This window comes from Drosophila innubila, assembly GCF_004354385.1.
Source record: "Drosophila innubila isolate TH190305 chromosome 2R unlocalized genomic scaffold, UK_Dinn_1.0 1_C_2R, whole genome shotgun sequence".
In the NCBI taxonomy this organism is placed as follows: Eukaryota; Metazoa; Arthropoda; class Insecta; order Diptera; family Drosophilidae; genus Drosophila; species Drosophila innubila.
Genome location: NW_022995374.1, coordinates 15,166,344 through 15,174,113, shown reverse-complemented (window position 1 = coordinate 15,174,113; position 7,770 = coordinate 15,166,344).

Below are 7,770 nucleotides of genomic sequence, written 5' to 3'. Positions count from 1 at the left end.
TGTTGTGTGTGTGGGTGTGTGTGGGTGTATAAGTAAACTGCTGTTGTTGCGGTGCTTTGACTGATGTGGCACAAAAACCGTTAGGCCGGCAAGAAGGCCAGACACACAAACTTTGCTTACTGCATTGACACGTACAGAATCGGACGAAATTGGAAGCTGGAAGCTGGAACCATGGAAATGATACCCCCATCAACCAATACCCCGACTCCTCAATCTCCCTTTAATCCCACTTGCCACACTGTGTAGGCCTGCGGGCAATGCTAAATGGTTTTTCAATGGGTTTTTCGGGCATCAGGTTCGAGTTTTTGGATAAATTCGTGCAACGCTTTTGGCCCGCAGCTTGCCACAAAACGTAGCAGCAGCAGCTTACGAATTTTTGCGGTAGGTATGCTTCAAGTAGCAGTCGTTGTTGTTGTTATTGTTGTTAGTGTTGTAGCTACTGCTGTGGTGGGTTATTAAATTTGAAATGCTACACCTTGCTCCGGTATCAGATTGCCGTAAGAGAGCGTTAAGACAAAGGCATCTCTGCCTATCGAAATTCATGTAAAATGCAAAACCTTAGCCCAGCATAAGGAAATATGCCATGTCATAAATTTTATATGAATACGAATATGAATATGAATACGAGTTTGAGTGTGAGTGTGAGTGTGAGTTCGAGTCCTGCTAGCTCAGACAGTCGGCTCAACTCAGCCAGCCATATAAGAATAAACAATCCTTTACACAAACACACAAACATTTTGATATGTTGACACAGTTTCGGTTGCCTTCCTCACCTTTTTATTTTTTTTTATTTAGTCAGACTCAGCAGAAATATGTTCTATTTTCCATTTCTATTTTGGCATTTTAATATGAGCCTAAATTGAGCTTGTTATTTATGTATAGTTTACAATACCTTATGGCTACGAGTCTCGACAGTTTTTTACGGTCTTTTCTCTGGTGCACAGCGTGTGGAGTGTATATTATAAAAAACAAATAAAAATACAACAGTCCCGACATGTGGGGGAGAAGTGGAAACTGAGGAGGGAGCTTAAGAATAAAAAAATAGATATAACAACAAGAACTGTCGTAATAAAAATGCCCTGCAGTTAAAATAATTGTCACTGTAATAAAGTGATGCACAAAATTATATACAAGTGGGCAGTTTGAGAAGTTTTTTTTAATAAATTAAAGATTAAATTAAAGTAAAAGTAAAGAATTAAAAAGGAAAATCAATAGTGAAAATGTTTATAATTAAATATAATAATTTTACTTATCTATTAAAGAAAATACAATATGAGTTGAACTCTATTTTTAATTCCCATGGAATTCTCTAGAAATATTTTATAATTTTGTAAAAAAAAATAATTTGAATATCATTACTAATATCCTAGTAAGAACATTCTTAAAAATCAAATGTATTTCGCTTCTTTTTCAAGCAAATTATTTGATTCGGCTCAAGGAATACGAGATTATTAATTTATCAGAACTTTGGACAAGCTTTCAGCAAAAGCTGCCCTCGTCTTTACCCTACTATTGCCCTGCCATTGTAAGTTCTTGACTTACAGAGAGCGAGGGCGAGAGGGGGGGAGCAAGAGTTGTGGATAGGGAGCTCTGCTCGGTGGGATCCACTTGGTACACTTCCATTTTATAGCAGCAGCCAAAACATTATAGCCATGATTAATGGCAGATAATAATTTCGAGTGCGAGCACTTGACAGCATACAAAAAGTCAGAAAACTATGGCCAATGACGTCCATTAGACTGCCCAAAATGAAGTGTAGCGAAAGAGAGAGAGAGAGAGGGAGAAAGAGAGAGAGGAGGGGAAGGATAAGAACGGTAGGAGGTGTGAAGTCTGGCAACAAAGTGCGACAGCAACTGCAAATGACTGCTGAAAAATAAGCAACAAAAGCAGCAACAATAGCAGCAATTCGAGTATAAAACTATTGCTATATTCTGTTTGCGGCATTTAACGAGTTTTCTCTCTCTCTCTCTCTCTCTCTCTCCTTCTCTCTGCTCCCTCTGACTCTTTCTCCCTGCCTCCCTCTCTATCTGTCTGTCTATCTGTCTGTCTGTCTGTTTGTCTGTGGGTCAGCTGTGCGTGTGATTTACTTCATTTTGTGCATAAATTATTATAAACGCGTTGTTTAAAATTATATTTAAAAAAAAAGGCATAACAAGCGAAAATTAAAAACTATGGCGTCGACGAGCGGAAACGGAAATAACGCACACGACTGCCATTTTGGCGGCCACTGTGGCGTGTTGCAGCTGCAGTCAGTGTGACACTTGCCACATGTTGGTTTTTGGGGGCTGCCAAAGCCCGAAATTGATTTAAACGTTGCGTTTTCCTTAACCCTTCGACGCCGCTCGTTTTGGGTTTTTGTGGACAATCGCTGCTGTTGCTGTTGTTGCAACAGCTGCAGCAAATGACATTAAAATCCAGTCAGCGCCTTAAAATGGTTTTAGAATTTTTTGACGATTTTTCATGCAACTCCATTTGCTTTATTTTCAAAAATTTACGAGCTGTCTTTAAGCTGACCGAGGAATTGATGGGAATTGGATGGAGAGCGGGGCAAAGGGGGCTATTTTTAGGGGTTTCAAGTTACACGCCCCCGTGTAGAGTGCACTTTTAAAAGCAGCGCCTTTTATGCCAGAGCTAGAATCATTACAAAAGGACAAACACACACACACAGGATGTGTGCGTCTGCCAAAGACAATGAACGCTGTCAAACCAATAAGTGCAACGTGGGGCAGGGAGGTGGCGGGGGACGCTATCATCAGTCTGGGAGTGCGGAGTGCGTCATAAAATTACTTTTTATCATTGTAACATGACAGAAGACGAGAATACGAGGTCCTTGGATGATGTACGCAGTCGTTTTTATGAGCACCAGCCAATGCCAAAGACATTCATACACGTTTTCTTTATGTTGCAACTAAAAGGATGTTGCTGCTTCCGCTGCTGCCCCTTTCCCTGCTTCTGCTTCTGCTATAACAACAACATCAGCTTGAGCTGCTGCATTGTATTAATGGCTCACATGCACGACAGCCCAGTTGCTAATAAGCATAAACGCAAACTTTGCCATGTGACTCGATTGCCAGTTCCTTCCATGTTGTCTCTTTGGTCTCTGCTTCTATTTTTTTTTTTTTTGTTTTTGCCACATCCTGTTGCCTGGACACGGACACGGACTTGGACATGGACATCGACACGGATGCGGACACGAACACGGACATGGCGTGCGCTCAGCACTTTGACTTCTTTGTGCACTTTATTAATGTTATTAAAAATCTAACAAATGCGCTCAGCTCTCCCAACAGTCCGTCCGTCCGTCCGTCCGTCCGTCCGTCCGTCCGCCCATCCGCTTTATTAATGCTCCAACGCTGCCGCACATACGCAAGTGCCAATTAATGTGGCTGCTCAGCGGTCAGCGCGCCACTTGCAACATTGTAGTTGCCACATTGCCAATTGACAGCGTTACATGACTTTGCCTATAAGATGAACATTTCATGGCACAACAGGTCGTATGAGTAACAAAATCTCTTTTGAAAGCCAATTATAAACCGCGTTTGCAAGTACTGTTTCCCACACCAACCCTTATAGTCGATTTAACATTTATGTAAAGAAACTTTTTCACGGGCATATTATTAAACTAAATGTCTATTTTAAGTAAGTATCAGCTTTTAGCTAAATTATATGCATTTAAAATATTGTTTAAGAATTAAGTTTGTACTTAGTATGATTAGAAATGTTTTTAAAAAAGTATTTTCCTTTTAAGACTTATCATTAATGCAGCTGGAAGCTTAACAACATTTTGCTGCCGCTTAAAAGTATGCAACATTTTTAGAATAGTTGCAATTGAATTAATTTTTTTTTTTAGATAAGTATTTATTATTAAATAATTATTATAGTATAATTAAGGACAATAAGTAATCAATAAAATATATTATTATCCTATTCATACTTTTCGACCAAATAATCCCAATTAACGCTTGCGATTTCTAAAATTCCATTTGAAATGCCAATAGATTCAAATTCTCTCTAAAAAAAATTTATGAAAATTACATACTGATAATAAATTGAACTATTTTAACTATTTACATACCTAGAATAATAATTTTCCTATTTTAACTACAGCGAAACTATAACAATTTAAATGCAGCCTAAAAGCATGCTGCAAAATATTTTCAGTCTATAAAACATTGTCGATTGCTAAAATAAAGTAAACACTGGAATAGAAATCGATTAGGCAAAAGCAACAAGAAAAAAAATAAATAAATAAATACCAAATAAATGCAGTGTAATTCAAATTTAGTGTGAAAATTCATTTTATCAATGTTTTAGCCAGAATTTTTACCATAAATTGCAAAGAAGTGCATCAATTTTAACCGAGTTTATTGGTGCATTGTGAGCCATTTTTGTTGAGCAATTGTTTGCCAATGCATTAAACTGGCAGCTCCATTTGATAACAATTTGAACAATGCGCAATTCTATCTCACTTTATCCCTTCTCTCGCTCTCCCTTTCTCTGTCTTTTTATCTCAATCTGCAACTAAAAAGAGTCAAAAAGGTTAAAACCAAATAGACGTGCGGGTTGGTAGAGGAAATGCAGCAATTGTTGACTTTTTGCGTAGTTAAACAAGTTTAATTAAGACTCATTGAAGTGTCGTTTTTGTGTATACAATAGAGTGAGAGTGGGGGAAAGGCGGGCTATGAAAAGTTTTATTCAACACCTTACAAAGTGGCAACAGTTGATAAACAAATGCCCCATGTATACCCTGCACTTGTAGGAGACTTCATTTGCAGTTTGCCGGTTACTGCTGTTTCCTTCCCTATTGCAAAACAATTGCCAATTTGGCTTAAACATTTTGGCCAAAGCGCAAGTTAAGTTTTTGGCCACTTCCGTTAGCTGCGGTTGCTGCTGTCACTTGATTTGTGTCCTTCTCTCTCTTTCGCCCACTCTTTCGCGCTTCCTCTGTTGTGCAGCAATTTCTGTTTTCAGTTAATACTCGTATCTCAAGGCATTTGCAATGGCACGCGGCAACTTTGTCCCTGGTCAGGATGTTGTCACTTCTGTATCTGTGTGTTTTGTATCTGTGTGTATCTGTGTGTGTGTGTGTGTGTGTGCGTTTGTGCGCGAAAACAAAATGAGTACAAAATACTAAAAACGACTTCCGCTTGGCAATTTGCATGCTGCGCACTCCGCCGGAAATGGAAAAACACTTGCTGCGTTCCTGTGCTGCTTTTACCCCTCTGTGGCATGTGGCAGCTGCCATTGTTCGCAATTAAGCGAGAACTCATGCAGTTTGGCAGGCAAAAAAGCAGGTCACTCAATACATATTGACTAGAAAGCGGGAAGACCAGAGTGAGGGTGAAAAGTTGCTCCTGTTTTTATATGTATATTTCATGTAAAGTCAATTTGATGTGCGTTGACCAACCGCTGCTAGAGTTGTCCTCCTTTCTCTTCCTCTTCCTCCTCCACCACTTTTGCCATAGCCTTAATGGCCAATTAAGCGTAGACGACACAAGAAATAATTAAAGCGCTGCATGTGGAGTTTTTATGTTGTTAAAAGCTGCTCACATCCTGGCTGCCTTCAAGTCGCCTGCACAACGCGTCGTATGTGTAATCTCATTTATGCGCATTGCCCAAAACTATTCAGCACTCTTTTTCCATTGTTTTTCTTTTTTATTTTTTTATTTTATATTTACAGTTTTGCTAATTAAACTTTTCTTGCTGAAGTTTTGGAACTTTTAAATTCATTGTCTGTTGCATTTTTGAAGCGCAATTATGCAGCTGCACATTAAAAATCAAATACAGCATTAAAAGTGACAGCTGCAATCAGGAACGCAGAGCAATCTGGCAACGCTTTTTGGTCATCATAAAATTCAATTTGGCGCAAAGTGTTTAATGAATGCGCCAAGTTGGCACCTCGACCCTCAATCCTTGAACACAGCGGGCCAACTTGGCCATTAACAATTCACGCAGACGTCGCTACGCATGGCTAAGAACCAAACAGCAACAACAAAATATACACACAACAACTACAAAAAAATAGCGACTTGTTTTACATAAAAACACACTTTAGACATCAAATTATGCAATGCAGGGGCTGGGGCAGGGCAGGGATAGGGGGCAGGGCCAAGGGATGGGTAGTGTTAGGGGTTGAGAGTTCGGTTCACTTTTTTTTGTGCGCACTGACAAAATGCAATGACTGTAATAAAAATTAACAAGCTACGCTACGTTTGAGTTTTGAATTAATTGAAAGCGCGTATGCGCAGGACATTCTCCAAGGGAGAGAGAAGAGTGCAGAAGATAGATATATAGAGGGAGAGGGAGTGCCAGGAGGACAGATTGCAGTAGCGCTCACTGTCAGGATGCTGCTTGCCTTATAAAATTATAAATTCGCGTCTAAATGAGCGTTGCAAAATTAATGAACTGCATGCAGTTTAATTGAAATGCGCATCCACAGGAGGGCATAACGAGAGGGGGATGGCAGTGGTGGAGGGAGTGGTAATGGCAGAGGGAGAGGGGGGCAAACTAGCAGCAACTGTGTGGGAAATTGCATAATGAAAACCAATTTTATCTAAGCAAAATGCAGCAGTTTATTTAAAGTATCAAACAGTTGATCGGCACTTAAAGTTTCGAAGCTGGGCAACAATATTCGTCAATCCGAAGTCTGACCAACTTCGAACTGTCATAACTTGATCAAAACTGAACCGATTTTCAAGCGGAATGTCATTTTGGTCTTGATTTGGTCTTAATTCATTTTGCATTCAAAGTTTATTAAATTCTTAGAAAAAATTATTTTTCTCTAGATATTGATTTCGATGCTAAGGGTCCCCCCTTTGAAATTTCAAAAATTCAAAATTTTAAATCTCAAGTTTTCACTTTTAATCAACTCCTTATATCGTAATTAGTATAAAACAACACTTTAAACTTGATTCTGGGACCTTTCATTTTTTTGTAAAAAATCATGTGAAATTGAACAAAAATTTGGACTTGTAAAGTGGCTAAATCCGCAGTCTGACCAACTTCAAACTGTCATAACTTGATTAAAACTGAACCGATTTTCAAGCGGAATGTCATTTTGGTCTTGATTTGGCCTCTTAATTAATTTTGCATTCAAATTTTTTTTAATTCTTAGAAAAAATTATTTTCCTCTAGATATTGATTTCGATGCTAAGGGTCCCCCCTTTGAAATTTCCAAAATTCAAAATTTTAAATCTCAAGTTTTCACTTTTAATCAACTCCTTATATCGTAATTAGTATAAAACAACACTTTAAACTTGATTCTGAGACCTTTCATTTTTTTGTAAAAAATCATGTGAAATTGAACAAAAATTTGGACTTGTAAAGTGGCTAAATCCGCAGTCTGACCAACTTCAAACTGTCATAACTTGATCAAAACTGAACCGATTTTCAAGCGGAATGTCATTTTGGTCTTGAATTGGCCTCTTAATTCATTTTGCATTCAAATTTTTTTTAATTCTTAGAAAAAATTATTTTCCTCTAGATATTGATTTCGATGCTAAGGGTCCCCCCTTTGAAATTTCCAAAATTCAAAATTTTAAATCTCAAGTTTTCACTTTTAATCAACTCCTTATATCGTAATTAGTATAAAACAACACTTTAAACTTGATTCTGAGACCTTTCATTTTTTTGTAAAATCATGTGAAATTGAACAAAATTTGGACTTTTAACCACTTTATTAAATCCGCAGTCTGACCAACTTCAAACTTCATAACTGATCATAACTTTTCAAGCGGAATGTTTTTATCACTTCTTCATTTGTTCAAATTG